The 16,068-nt window shown below is 39.6% G+C and overlaps 1 protein-coding gene across 1 annotated transcript in view; it reads left to right on the top strand.

The window, feature by feature from the left end:
- The first annotated feature begins 387 nt into the window (after positions 1-387).
- Positions 388-16,068, top strand: part of FGFR2 (fibroblast growth factor receptor 2) — a 113,441-nt gene continuing 97,760 nt past the window's right edge. Inside the window, exon 1 of the mRNA XM_067561339.1 lies at positions 388-433. The gene's annotated coding sequence lies outside the window, so the exon portion shown is untranslated. The remainder of the gene's footprint in view (positions 434-16,068) is intronic.

Below are 16,068 nucleotides of genomic sequence, written 5' to 3'. Positions count from 1 at the left end.
AAATTCACTACATCTTTCTGCCCAGAAACCCAGAGGTCTTGCCCTTCCAAAACCATCCCAATAGTATTTTGCACTTCTCACCATTCACTCCGAGAATGAGTGCTTTTTATGTGTTAATGGCTGAATTAACTTTGTGGTATATTTGATTGCTATGACATGCAAAAGGAAAGAAATGAAAAGTGTTATTTTGTGAGCATTACTTTGTGGCGTACAGTTGGTCTTAGGCACTCAGTGAGTTAACTTTGCATTGTGATATAATTTCTGAGTTACAAGTCTGCCTCTTTGCATGAACACCACCCACACAAAAAGGGAGAACAGTCAAGCAGCAACATGTAAAAGACACCTAGACACACCTATTGAAGCAATGCTTTGCCTGATCTAGTATTTTGCATTCTTTTAGCCTTTGCATATTCAATGGAAAAAAAGCAATCAGGTATTGTATAGCTTATTTTCAAATTCTATTTGCCAAATCCTATAATCATTCTGTGTATTGTAATGCATGGACGGTCATGGAAACAGCATCTTTGTAGCACGTTTTCCTGCAGGTTCATAACTGTGTACAATACATCATTCTGCACACTAAACTTATGGTGAAAACAGCTATTTACATGTACATGCTATGCTGAGCCTCTTGCAGTGTTTGTGTTTTGCCTTAGTGTTTTGATTTAATGTTACTTTATTAATACTATGCTTTGTATTATTAGCTGAACAGTGGAAGATGCAAGGAAGACGTGGTTTAGTTAGTGAGGTGGCAGTGGTTTTCAATGCAAGTTCCAGATGAAAGGATCTTATAGTAAAGGCATTGGTTTGAGCACAGTATTGAGAGCCAGGAACTACAAAGTTCTAGTTCCGACACTGTTGCAAATTAGCTGCATTGCCTCAGCAAAGTCACAACCCCAGTGTCTCTTTCCTGATCTGTCAAATGGGAATAAGGGCTGGTCTATGCTGGAATCTTACATTGGCCTAGCTACATCTCTCAGGAGTGTGAATAATGCCACACTATGATAATCTAACTCCCAATGTAGATAGTGCTAGGTCGATGGAAGAATTCTTCCATTGACTTAGCTATCATCTGTTGGGAGGAGTTCCCCCATTGCTGTAGTGAGTGCTGAAGTGCTACAGTGGCACAGCTGCAGCTCTGCCATGTATAGCAGTTTAAGTATAGACATACCCTACTTTATAAGGAGGTTGGATGATTTAATGGAAGAAGAAAAATACTCCAGAAGTGCCAAGTATTATAGTCTATATATCTATAGACATCACAGTGCAGAGATATATTTAAATTAACATCTGGGAATAAAGTTGTGGGTCTCACCTACTGGGTGAGCAATGAGTATTTTGGAAAGCCATGAATGACTGGGATTTAGAGTCATAGTAGATAATAGAATGTAGTCATAGAATGTGATCTGCAATTGTGACGTGGTAGCTAAGAGAGCTAATGCAGTTCTTGGATGTATAAGCAGGGGAATATCAGTCAGAAGTAGGGAGGAGATACTTCTCCTTTATATAGTCTTAGTGATCTGGACAAACTGGACAAAAGATCCGAAGTAAATACGATGAAATTAAATAGGGGCAAATGCAAAGTATTCCACGTAGGAAGAAATAATCAGTTCCAGGTATACAAAATGGGAAATGACTGCCTAAGAGTACTGGCAGAAAGAGATCTGGTTATGGTGGATCACAAGCTAAATGTGAGTGAAAAGTGTAACACTGTTGCAAAAAAAGCAAACATGGTTCTGGGATGTATTAGCAGGAATGTTGTAAGCAAGACATAGGAAGCAATTTTCCACTCTATTCCGCACTGATTAGACCTCAGCTGGAGTATTGTGTCCAGTTCTGGGTGCCACGTTTCAGGAAAGATGTGGACAAATTGGAGAAAGTCCAGAGAAGAGCAACAAAAATTATTAAAGGTCTAGAAAAACATGACCTATGAGGGAAGATTGAGGAAAAAAAATTGGGTTTGTTAGTCGGGAGAAGAGAAGACTGAGGGGGGACATGATAATAGTTTCCAAGTACATAAAAGGTTGTTGTTAGGAGGAGGAGGAAAAAGCACTGGATAAATTGCTTAGGGAGGTGGTGGAATCTCCAGTGTTGAAGATTTTTAAGAGCAAGTTGGACAAACACCTGTTAGGGATGGTCTAGAGATAATACTTAGTCCTGTCATGAGTGCAGAAGATTGGACTAGAAGACCTCTCGAGGTCCCTTCCAGTCCTATGATTCTATGACGATCTATGAAATAGTATGTTTTGGATGTTATACTGAAGTACCATCTAACATAGTGATTTGAATTATTTTTTTGTCTAATGAAATCCCCCTACATGTAGTAAATGTGCAAATATCAGTGTTTAGGGTGAAAAATAAAATAAACTTTCCAAATTATTGTCTGTGATGATCTTCCTTCTGTGCCCTTCCCCCAACCAACTTACTGTGAAGTTAAATTGTCTCAATTTATAATTTACAAACTAATTAACAATTTAGAATTTACAAACTTCTCTAGAGTTTTCTGCAATCTTTTGGTTCCATGGTTTTCATGTCCGGTTGGATGTCTTTATGGTATCATGCCAGATGGTAGTTTGCCAGGGAATACAATAGATGAAATTTCATAGTGTAATATACTACAGAACTTCATTCTTCTCACATTCCGCTCACTTAAAACAGTATTTGCAGTTACAGAAGGTGGAGTTTTTATTGTGAAAACTACAAAAATTGTCCACTGTGTTTAAGTATTTGAAGAAAGCAAAATTATTTAATGATTGCTACTGCAGGTTTTGTAGTATGCAAGTATTTTATTTCCCCAACTGTCTATGTAGTGGCATGTCAGATGCAGTTCTTTTAAAGGCCAGATCTTTGGCCTCTACCATGACTGTTATAATGTATGTTTCACTGGCTGGTATAGGTTTCCCTGACATGTGGGAATTCCCCAGGTGGCATAAGAGCTCCTATGCCACTCCCCACCCCCTTTTTCAGCAATCACTAGCTACCAGATGCATTAAATAAATCTAGTTCTTATATTATCTTTTGATATCATCACTCTTACTTCTGTTGGTTTTCCTCTTATAGTGGTGATTGATAAGCCCTATATTTCTGGTTTTCCTATAGGAAAAACATGAAAAAAAGAAAACACTATTTAAAATAGTTTCTTTTCTGTATTATTAATGAAAGCAGTGAGTGAATGTATAAATGAGCTGTGAATTGTCACACTTAATTGGGTTGAAAATGAATGATACATGTTTTAATACTCTGGAAATAGCTGGCAGATAAGAAATTGCTTTCTGGAAATCTATGCCGTGGTTCTTGCATTTCCCATGATGCAGACTCTTAAGTTTATTTCTTCTCCCAACTGGGACTGATTAATCCTTAAACTATTTTCCTGTCTAACTAGAGTAGTCAGACTTACTTTTGCTGTGCTTAAGACATATTATTGAACATATTGTAGTGCTATTTTGTTAACTGTAAATGTCAAAAAAGTATTTTGTCTTAAGACTTAAACCTGGGGGAGGGAGAAAAGGGGATCAATTTGTTCAAGTCAAAAGCAAGTTCTCATAGATGATAAACTAGTACACTGACAGTAAATATATGAAAATGATTCTCTGACTTAGAATCAGGCTAAAAACCAAGGTCTTAGATGATCATCTAGTCCATCACCTGCCAATGCTGGATTGTTCCTCACTGCATACAGTAGAACCTCAGAAATTCACCCTGTATTATAAAATCATGAGCCAAACCCCACTGAAGAAGTCAATAGAAAGACTTTCAAAAATTGACATAATTTGGAAAAAAAAAAAAAAAAATTTCTACCAAAAAATCATTTTAGGAAAGAAAGGCCATTTTCTGCTGAAAAACGTTGGAGGGAAAATTTTTGTTCATCTCTACCTCTGCCTCCCAAAGGTTGTACTATGCGAGGGTTGCCCTGTTGTACTCTGTATTGTACCTGCACCTGCACAGATTCTCCAATGAGCTCAGGGCCTAATTCTACTAATATTTAAGCATGTGACTAAAGTTAATCCTGTGTGTGTTTCCACAGGATCCAGACTTTAGTTAGTTCCTCCCTTGCTGAACTCCCTTCCCCCTGTAAACATTAAGAAGGGAGCAGGAAAAAATATTTTAAAAGTATTTCCTTTTAAAAAAAAATTTAGCATATACAATTATTTACAGAGCACTGCCAGGGAGGTTTTTTTGTTTGTTTTTGTTTTGTTTTTAAATTAGTCGATTTCAAACCATTCAAATTGATAGTGTCCTGGTAAGGGAAGATTTACATTTGTAAGGCAAAGCAGGCTATTGATATATTATGCTGGACTGTCATTTTTTGTATGTAAAAAGTTACAGTGCTGACCTACAAAAAAAAAGTAATGAGGAAACTGCAGTGCTTAAGAATTGTTGTATGGTTTGTCAGCAGAAATGGAAGAGATTGCTTACTTTGCAAACTCATTTTGCAGTGACTACAAGTTTGAAAAATGGAGGCGGGATAGTGGGTTTAAGAATAAAAAATAATGACTTGTTTTACTAAACAATGTAATGGGTAAATTCAGGGAAGCACTTTAGCAAAAAGTGGTTTTGAAAATGGCATTTATTTGTATAAAATCAATATAATATCTCCTCTAGCAAAAAAAAAAAAAAAAAAAAAAAAAAAAAAAGCTGTACATTTTAAAGTTCCTAGTATACACCTCAATACCCATCTACTCCAATAGCTAGCCTATCCTCCATCAGGAGTATTCCCTGATCAATATGTTGTTCTGTGCTCAGACCTGACTCTAACAATGCCATCATGGGCTGGCACGTTTATGGTCTGACTGGCTTCCATATCAAATTTGCTTGGTTTACAAAGTACAAAGATGCCTTGTTCGAGTTGACCAGGATATCCGAATATCAGCTCTGAATATCAACCGGCGATCAGAGGTGAGCCTTTCTGGCTTGCACATCCTCACTAGTAATAAAGAAAGATTCTGTAAGGTAAATTCTTCTCTCACACCTGTGCAACTCATAGCTCTTATTGCCTCACCCACACCGGGGCACCTTGTGTACCGCCTGAGGTGAGGGAGAATGGGAATCTGGCGGCACAGAGAAGGGGAGATTCTTGATTGCCAGCACAACTCAGTGGAGTTCTGGAGTGTTTAGGTCTCAGATTTACTCCCAGAATTCCTGGCGTTCCGATGCATTCTCTTTAATAACCTTAGACATCCTGGTCCTTAGACATCTCTTATTCCAAAAATGAGACCGTTAGTCACAATTGTTCTTCAAGAACTGAAATTTCTGGGGGCAGCAAGAATTTTTAATCTGCTGAACAGCAAAGTGGCTTGTAACACCGAAGTTTCGTTCTAGGAGGATTCAGTCAAACAGCCCTCTTTGTGTTTATTTGTAAAATGTTTGAGTGAACTTGTGTCTCTGGCTGTTTAGAGATTGGCAGCACTGGAAAATTAAGTTTGTTTATTCACAAGATGTGTATCATACAAACAGCTGCAAATGGCTTCCCCTCACCACTCTGCTAATGTGTGACACTGACCTCGGGGGACCACCCTATCTGCGGCTGAAAGGTAGTGGTGGAGTCTCTTTTCAAGCTTGTATATTGGTTTGTGTTGAGAAGACTGTACCAGTTATAATGGCTTTTTGCACTGACTGCTCTCTAGCAAGAATCATATTGTATGCTTATTAGTCCTAAAAAGCAACAAGGGAAGTAAGTATTTGCAGCCACACAGTAGTAAGACACTTCCGATAAATGATTGACTGAGACCAGATCCTCAGCTGGTGTGAATTGGTGAACAAATCAATGGAGCTATGCTGATTTACACCAACTTGAGGATCTGGCCATTGGGCTTTTCTGCAGCACTTGTCATTGTAATATCTAAGCAGTAGTAGGAAATCTGGTCAGGTGCTACACTAAATAAAACTTAGTGGTGGTAGCTAAATTCAATGTTCTGAAAATATTTCTGAATGAATGAATTAGCAACAGTATTACTTATGACTGGAATTCTGAGTAGCACTCAAGGATGGACACCTGGATTTTGGAAGAGATCTATAAATGTGTTCGTCTGGCAGTTTTGTTCCAGTTCCAACCTCACTTCTCTTAAAGGTGGATCTCAGACAGGTATGGATCTGTCAGCTTTTCAGATGTGAAAGATTGTGGGGATTTTTCTCTGGAGTTGTCTATGTTGTTCTTGGTACCTGAGAAATGGAGACTTTTTAACTGGATCCTGGATATAAAATGTAAATGGGCCCTATTACCTTGTCCTCCTGGAAAACCTATCAGAGAGCTCAAAAGAGATGGAAATTCTGCAAGGTTTTCCTTTGGAATTTTCCCTAGTTGCTTTATCAGGAAGATGGGTTTTGCCCCATTCCCTTGCTTCCCCTGCAGAACAAGCTGCTGGCCTGGCCTGGCTCCAAACCCAATGAATCCCTCAGGAGACCAGGACTACTGTTGCAGAGGTCCTGTGTTTCAATGCAAGATGCTGGCTTTGTTGCAGCTTTGTTGTGAGTACCTCCAGGTGTGTTCCTTTGTTATTCTTTACCATTCACCCCAACCCATCTGCTCTTTCCCAGACTGCCCACCCTTTTTCTGACCTATGTTCATGCTTGACCAGCGCACAGCCACCTGCTTGGGAAGGGTGTTGCTGCCTCAGAGGCAGCTGAGACTCCTTCCTGCCTAGGAGGAGATCCATGTGTTGAGGGTCCCTTCCGTGTTTGGATTTTGGGGGCACAGTTGGACCCTGTGTTGTTATTTTCCTGCTTCAGAATAACAAAGAATAATGGGGAAGCTGTCCTGTCCTGGAATTGAAAGAAGCATTTCTCCATTTCACAATGAATCCTCTATCAGACATTTTATCTGATCCTTGATGAGGGACAAATACTTCCAGTTCTTGCTCTCCCTTTTAGCCTCTAAACAAGAGAATCCAAACCTGTCATTCCTCTCCACCAGCGCCTCCTTCCCTCCCACCCTAAGAATCTCACTTCTAACATCTTAATGCAATTTGTACGCAGTGACAACTAAATTGCAAAGGAAAGGGATACCACCACCACAATCACAGTGACTGACATCAGGGCTTTTGTCTATGTCTGTTGCTGACTGTTGCTTGCAGTTACTATTCTCTATTTGATTTGGGGACATAGGCTAGGACAGTGTCACTTCTTACCTGTAAATTATATATATTTTTTCCTCCTGAGCTTTAGAATCACCAATACAGCTACCCTGCTTTAATCCATATTTTCTTCTACCATTCCCCCCCCTCCTTCCAGTTTTCTCTTCTGCTGAACAGGGAGTTTGTCTCTCTGGAGATTGCAGCAGTTTTTGTTAAAGAAGTGTCAGCTTCTCCTCTTCTCCAGAATTTAATAGGTAACCTGTTTCTGCATGCTGAGTGGGTGGGACAGCTGATTTTTTCAGGAAATAGAGTGCTGAATATAAGGCTTCAGGGAATATAATTTACAGTCAAGAAATTGCCCTTTTCCTTACTTCAGTTCCTACTACTGTATAAATGATTAGTTGGACCGTCATGTTTTTACCCTCTATGATCTGTGAAGAACTCTTATTAATTGAAATATTCTCTGCAGTCCAACGTTTGTTATTTCTCTCTGCTTCTCTAGTACGTGACTTTCTAGTTCTTCACTTTCCTGCATGGCTAAAAACACAAATTAACCACTGCATTTTTCTGTTTCCTTTATTTACATTTAATTGGGATAAATATCCCATTAAATACTGGCAGGATAATTTATAACATTTACTTATTTTCTTCAGTAGATTTACCATCTGTCTGTGGGCTAGCAGTTGTCTGAAGAGCCCATCCTGCTAGTTTGCACCATAAAATATGTTGAGCACCATAGAGTGGGGCAGACTGGAATGTTGAGAGGGGAGATGGTTCATGAGATGATCTCCGTCTTACAAAGTGGACCAATGATTGATATAATTGGAGAACATCTGCCATACAGTACTGCTGGGACTCCCAACTGAGTGCCACACTGGCAATTTACCAAGAGTCTGAGGACTTCCCTTGTGTCTATTCTGAGAAGCACTCGATGCTGAGTGTCTTTAATATGTCTAATAGGCCACCTTGCATGTCTCAGTATGTGCTACTTCATCTAATTAGATTGAGTTTATCCATTGACAACTGTTGGTGTGATCTTTGATTGATTCAGCAGCCAATGGAAAAGAGAGCAGCACATGTTGGGATAAGCCATTGCTATGCTCCACAACTTCATACTCAAGTTGACACTGGCTGTATTTTATGCTTTTTGGAACCTTCTGACACTCTTCTGTTATAGGACTCCAGTCAGAATTCCTTAGAGTTTCCACATACTCTTAATAGCTTTCACAAAGTCAACAGCTTGTGTATTTCTTGCTCTTAGTATTCATGATTATTTCAGATCTGATGATCACCAGGTCTAAGGCTTGCCATCTGAATCCTTCCCACACCTAGGATAGAAGGCCTGGGCACACACAAGGCTGTGCCAACCCTGTCTATCATGCTTTTTGCTGGAATGGATACCTTGATCTGTTTCTGTAACTTAACTTTTTACAAGGATAGGTTGTTGGTTGATCACAGTCCCCCTAACCTGGAGGTCCAGTTGACCACTTGCATCTGGCCCCTACTCTTTGACCTGTGCAGCCTGGGTGGCCCTTCTAGGGGTTAAAACTCCCACCAGTTATAGTTCTCAGGGTCATTAGAACATACAAGCTTTCCTGCCATGTCAAAGTTCAGTCCCTCGGGAAGGAAAGGCTTGCCATATTGAACCTGATTGGTAAAATTCCCTTCATTGAGGATTAAGCCCATAGTACACACTGACAGCCTTGCCCTTGTTAATCTATTGTTGTGTACTGTGGTCATCAGATAACTACATACTTGCAGTATTGGGTGTAGAATCTTTGACTCCAAAAACACAGGCCTGAATTTGGTGAGCTAAAAAAGCAGTAGCTTTATCTCAAGTAAAAGGAGTATCTATATATGAGAGCAAGTCTGACATATTCCTTCCACTAGAGGGCAGTGATACACACATACAGACATCCATATCTATTACTACAGAAGCTATAATTAAAGAATCCTGTCCTTCTTGTAGAAATACACACCCCTCTGTGACCCATACATGCCTAGGGTAGCCCACCTGAAAATGCCAAGGTCAGTGCAGGCTGCAAAAGAATAGCAGATTCTCCCAAACTGGTAGCTAACACTGCAATTAGATTCACCAACCAGTTACAAAAAGTGCTTCTGATCCCTCCACTGGTTATCAAGAAGCTAAAACCAAGAAGTTACACAGTCCCCTTCGTTGCATTTCAGTCTCTGGCCCCCAATTAGCAACTAAGTCCAGTAAAGAGATAAGTTATTGAAACTCTATTCCCTTTACCAAAAATGTTCTCCTGAGCCACAAAGGGTCAGCCACAGTACCAGACCAATATAAGTTTGGATATTACCCAAAATGCCATGCTGCCAGCCAATCCTTTAGTAACTAAACTAAATGTTTATTATAAAGGAAAGAAACACATAAGAAGAAAGATGTTAAATGATTAAAGCAATCAGATAAATACAAATGATTTCAAAGCCCATATATATCAGATTCTCAGCAGAATTGTGAAGTCTGCAGGCTTGTACAATTCCTCTGGTGTACACCTAGTACCTGGATGGGTCTCAGTCCTTTATTTCACAGCTTCAATTGTAGAAGAGTTGATCCAGAGGTAAGAAGCAGGAATGAAGACAAGATGGAGATGCTGCAGCTGCATTCTATAGTCTCTGGTCTGCCATGTGGCTTGTTTCAAACACAAGCCCACCGCATATGGGCAGGGAAAGGCACTTGCTGTCCCCCTGACCAGAGGCGGTGCCATCCTCCTGACTTCTCTTCCTGGGCTCATTTTAAAGGTCATGGCTCTCGATGAGTCATCAATGCTGACACTAATCTGCCTGGGGGTGGGGGAGATGTGACCCAGTAGCACAGCGCAAGTGTTTGGATACAGATGTATATCACACACATCAATAATTTAAAGTACAAAGATGATACATACACATTAACAGTATCCTATTTAGCAAATTATAACCTTTCCAATGGTACATGACATGGCCTATTTTGTACAAATTATTGTAATTTTGCAATATTGATATCAATAATATTATAAATGGTCACCCCTAATCCAGAGAGTATTACACCCTCTAATAGTGTTTTTTGCATAACTTCATTCAAACAAATATCTAATTACATCCCCCCTGAAATCAGGCTTCTAGCCTAACTACTTCTATCTACTATGTGAAACATTTCCTGGTCTATTTTACTTTGCAGTCATGGAATCTGCTGCCCTGTTTATCTGGCCCTCATGAACATAGAGTTTTAATGCCCCACAACTGTTATTGAAGTTTAACCCCTCAGAATCACAGAATGTACCATAATTATTCATTAAAAGATTGAGAACAATGGTTAGGTCCTACACTTGCTCATAACTGGTCTCATAATCAGTCAGTCACCTGACTGTATTCCATAATAAATGTAATATTTATTGTTCTTTAAACTGAGCTTTACTGCAACTTTAAATACAAACACCAATTACCTTGTACTCACTACTGAAGGAAAGTAGTGCATGTGCCCTATGAGAAGGGACCATGTATATTTGTTTACAAAAGATTACATAATAAAGTAGGATTTTCTTGTATATACTATTTATACTAAGAGTAGTGCCTAGAAGCTGAGACTGAGGCTCTGTTATGCTAGGCAGTGTATAAAGACATAGTAAAAGTTGAAGAGTTTACAATCTAAATAGACTAGACAGACAAAGGGTGGGAGAAAAGAAGTCTCTATTATTCCCATAATAGCAGCTGTGCTGCCGTAGTGCCATAGTGTAGACACTTCCTACATTGATGGAAGGGGGTTTTCCATTGATGTAGGTAATCCACTTCTCCGAGAGGCAGTAGTTAGGTTGATGGAAGAATTCTTTCATTGACCTAGATGTGTCTATGCCCAGGGCACAACCCTTCACAGCCCTAAGCAGCATAGGTAGGTCAATCTAATTTTTAATTGTAGATCAGACCTAAATCCAAGGTCACACATGAAGCCTGAGGCCTGGTTGGGGATAGAATCCAGCACTCCAAAGTCCCAGTCCAGTACCTTGTGCCATAACTATGCAATGGGCGCCATAGCAGCATTGCTACTACACTGTAGCTATGTTGCTGTAACCCCTCAATACAAATGTAGACTACAGTGACGAAGGGTTTTTCCCATCAGTGTAGGTAATCCACCTTCCCAAATGTCAGTAGCTACATTGATGGAAGCATTCTTTCATCAAATTAGCTGTATTTACCCCAGGCGTCAGGTTGGCACAGCTACAGCATTTAGGGCCATTCATTTTTCCCACCACTGAGCACTGTAGCTATATTAACCTAAGCTTTAAGTGTAAATCACAACACCATCTTTCCTCTTTAAGTTTGTCATGCAACAAAATTATACAAATAATAATTTAAAAAATTTTCTAGCATCCTATAGGTACAATATACAATATTCAGCAGTTATCAAGGAAAGTTACATGATTTACAATCTAATAGTCTGAAGAACGTATGGCTGGACAGCACCTAGCACAATGGAGCTCTGATCCTTGACTGGAGTCAGTTGGCACTACAGTGAATTCAGATAAATGATCATTTGTCTTTGTCTGAACTGTCTTAATGCATTAGCTGAAATAATTGTGTTCCTCTTAGTAGACTCTGCTGTGGCATAATGAAAGTGGGGTAGACCAGAAATTGAAAAGTATAAGCAATTACATTGCTGCAAAATGTAGTTTAAAGAAAAAGGGTCTTACAGTTGCTGGGTGCTTAGTATCGCTTTATCTTCTTGTGGATGGCAAGCTGGAAAACTTTGACTACGCTCTTGACATATTCTGCTGCACAATAATTTGATAATCAGTCCATTCCATGTTTGATGTGTGATGACTAGTTCTACTGGCATTAAAATAAAAAAATTTTTACTACAACCTTTCAGCTCAGCAGCATCTTTTAGATGTTTCAGGCTAATAATTTAAACCTTATGATGGGCACTCTCATTGAAAGAACAGCTTTAATAATAATCATTTATATAATACGAAATACTTCCATCCCAAAGAATCTTAGAAAATGTATAAGTAGGAATCACTTCACTTCCCATTGAAAGAAGAGGGGTGAAAAATGCTGAGGCCAAGATTTTCGAAAATGGGTGCCTGTGGTTGGGTTCTTAAATCCATATTTAGTCATTTAAAGAAGTGACTAGATTTGCAATGGTGCTGAGCACCTAAAATGCCCGTTGACATCAGTGAAAGATGTGAATCACTCTGAAGTCTATTGGAGCTGCAGGTGCTTGGGAAAACAGGCATATTATCTAGGTGCTTAAATATGGATTTAGACGTCTATTCTTAGGTTACATTTAAAATAAATCTTGGACCAAATGTCTCAGAATGCACAGCATTATTAGACAACATTTTAGGACAAAAAGTGAACAACTTACCCAAAATGGGAGAAATGTTACATGGGCAGATTGTCATAGCTGGAGCTGGCTTAGGACACTGATGTAACTGGAATTAACTCTTTTGAAAAATGCCACAGGAACTTTTAGGATTAGAAGTGGCCAAGTCTCCATTTTTAGTCCAATCTGAAGGGCTGTAGTTAGACGACATTGTATGATAGATAATTTGTAGAGTGTAAACTGCATTACATTTAAAAGTTAGGGTGAAATTTCAAAGGGCCTAAGGGAGTTTGGTGCCCAGCTCACATTACCTTTCAGTGGAAGTTGGGCACTGAGCTGCCTTTTGGCCTTTGACAAGCTTCCCTTCTATCATTAACCTCTATGTTCATCTGTACTAGTATCAGTGCTAGAGGTAGATTTAGGTGCCAAGTTTAAGTCCTGATCCAAACTCCAATACAATGTGAAGGTGCATGGAACCAGCATTTTGGCTCACCCGGTTATGAAGGGAGGAACCAGGACCAGGTACAAGTCTGAGTTCAGATCCTAGTTTCTCCGAAGTCTGGATGTTGTTCAGATATAGGGACTGGACTGAACCCATCTCTAATTACAGTTGTGCTTTCATCTGGAATTTGAGTCTTATAGTTTGTGCCATAGCTGATGCTGAACTTTAATTATACCGATGTCTGTTTATGGGGTGGAGAAACGGAGACCAGATGACACAATTGACAAAGATTTCAGAACTCTGAAAGATTCTGCTTTAACTTTCTCCCGCTCCCTCCTGCCCTCCTCCCTCCCCCTGCCCCTCTCCCCCCCCCCCCAAATTCCCTCAGTCTATATGCTAGGAGACAGTATAGTTCATGCTTTTAAAACTTGTGGTGCAAAGAAGTATTGGTGCTCATTTTCTTCCTTCCCTATTGCGGTATCACTACCAGAATGAAAAAGGATGTCTTGAGAGCTTTTGAAAAAATGGTTGACTACTCAAGCCATTTTATAAAGCAGGAAGAAAAGGAAAAAAAATAGAACTCGGCAGGGAGTTGAAAGATTCTGAATGGGTGCCTCTTCTGACTTTTCTTTTCCTTGAAACCTGGAGCTGTTGTTCCTATTTCAGATCAAACTGTCTTTTAGTTCTTGATGGCTTTACTGCCCTTGCTCCTGAACCTCAACAGATTGGGGTTTATTTACCTATTCACACTCCACTGAGGAACCTCATTAATATGCTTATGAGCCACATCATTCTGGTGCCGCAGGGTTGACAAGAAAGACTCCAGCCACTTTGAGGGGAGAGGGGGAAGGGGGGAAGAACTGTAAGGAGATTATGCTTCCATTCAGCAGCCTAACTGGTGTGAAAGGCTCCCTGGGCCCACTGAGGTCATTTGAAGCCTAAATATGATGACAGAATTGATTTCTTTTTTAAAATTTGAAACATGCTTTGCTTTTCTCAGGTTGAGAAGTTTTGGTGTTGTAGGCCAGCTTAGAAATTGGCTCATTTAAGAGAATAGGGTGCTATTTACAGACTGCTGCCTTTTTATCCCTCTACAGAAGAAATTCTGAGAACTGTTTCCAGACATACAAATAGATGTCCTTATTTGTCATTTTTAATGGAATGCTTCCTTTTCATTCTTTCAGAGCATGCAAAGATATTGATGAATGGCAAAACTGCAGTTTCCTGTGTTGGCCAATAATTTATGTGAGAATGTGTTGTGTGTTTTCAATGGGCGATGGACGTGCTTGGAGCTGGGGGAATTGGATCTTGACTGTGACATCCTGGTTTCTCGATTAGATCATTCCAATGTCTATTTATTTCGGGGGAAAAAAATTAAAACTTCCAATCCATAGCTAGTGTTAATGACAATGACAAGGTAAAAGTACTTTCTGGAAGACAAATACATCTAATTGTGAAAATTTGAAAACAAGTTTCTGAGGTCCTAAAGTATGTAAATATAGAGTGATACTGTGTTGTGGATTCACAGTCTTCAAAGACCCTATTTGTTAACATTGCACACAGGTTAGAAAATATACAGTAGCACTATGCTTAAATAAAGTAACATTAAATTGATCAACACTCTAATTTAATTTGAGGCAACTACTGCATATTGATCTTGTTGTCAAGCTGATTCCACAGAACAAGCATTACACAGCGTCCATATGAATAACCTTTTGTTAATAGTATTTTAAATTAAACAAGTAGCAGTTTAAGATGTTTGAATTATGCACGGTTTTTAAATCTGTATGCAGGCAAAAAACGTCTGCTGAACTACTTATCAGACTCTTCTTTTTAGGAATCATGAGTACATTTCTTAAAGGGGCGCTGTCAGTGAAAATCCAGTGTTAATTTTATGTTTTGTACATCAAGGCTTTGCAAAAACTCAGCTATTTATTTATTTCTTTATTTAATTGTGGTAGTACTCAAAGGCCGCAGTCAGAATTAGGGGCCCATTATGCCAGGGGCTATACAAACACACAGGTAGTCCTAGTCCCTCCCCCAAAAACTTACTCAATATACAATTTTCCATTTATTTCCTAATTCATTTTTTGTTCGAATTTAAATGTTCCCCTGCACTTTAAAGGTTGCCAAACATTTCAAACTGTGCTAGTGTCTGACAGCAGGGATGTGAAAGTGACAAAAAGTAGGAATGAAATTAACCAGTCTGTTTTCCTTGTCCAAAGGGAGTCAATGAAGTTCATAAACAAACAGCACAAAGGGTGTGTGTGTGTGTGGGGGGGGGGGGGGAAAGAGGGGTGAGAAATAGATGTTTACAATTTTCAGTTTGAACCATCTAAAGTGTTCTTAGTGACCTAGGTCGTGATATTTTTTTCAGTGTTCTTTTAATGAGTGGTGCGTTGCTAAAAAGTACTGAAATTGCAGGCGTTGACAGTCACATGCAAGCTACATATTTTACTGCTTACTTATAGTATACCTCAAGGCTGGAACCCTTAACGTTTCATATGGCTGTTCTGTGCAAGATTGTTTCCCCCCTAAAAATGAGGGTCCGGATTCAGCAAAACCCTTCAGCACATGCTTAGCTTTAAACAGGTGTCACTGCCCATTGCCTTCAATGAGAGAAGCTGAGCACGTTGATTAAGTGCTTTGCTGAATCGGGACCTAGCTGGGTGATTTTTTAAAAAAATCAGCTTTTACCCATAAGCTTTCACGTGTCTTTTCCCCTTTCCTCTTCCCAAGGAAAGTTTTCCCAGCTATATCATACATGATGGAGTAATGCCAGTAGAATTCACTGCCATTTAGAGTTTGATCGTCTTCCCCCTGGAATCTATTGCCAACTTTCTGTTGAATTCAGTAGGTCAGGATCAGCCCCTTTATGAAACAATTAGACTAGTGCAGGTAGGTTGACAAATACCCTGTTGATATTTTAAATATGATCGGTTTCCAACATGAGAAGCGGGGCAGGGCGAGCAGGCAGCAGCAGAGGAGCCTGTACGTTTCTTTCAGTGCAGATTTTAAAAGGGGATTTTTCTCCCTGCTCATTTATTTGTGCCACTTGGAGGCGTTTTCAGACAAAATGCTCTAAAAGAGAGAAGGAGGCAGAGAAAGCCACGCTCCGAGTGCTTGTGCATCTCAGGGGGAAGAGTTTACAGAGTTAAACATTGCATTGAACCGATGTGATTGGCAGAAGAAAGTAGAACTGTCCAGGAAATGGCTCGAGTTTCAACAAGGGGGGA

Source organism: Emydura macquarii, unplaced genomic scaffold (genome assembly GCF_026122565.2).
Source record: "Emydura macquarii macquarii isolate MOO-44397 ecotype Brisbane River unplaced genomic scaffold, CSIRO-AGI_Emac_v2 contig_2372, whole genome shotgun sequence".
NCBI classification, from domain to species: Eukaryota; Metazoa; Chordata; order Testudines; family Chelidae; genus Emydura; species Emydura macquarii.
This window is presented reverse-complemented; position numbering and strand designations above follow the sequence as displayed.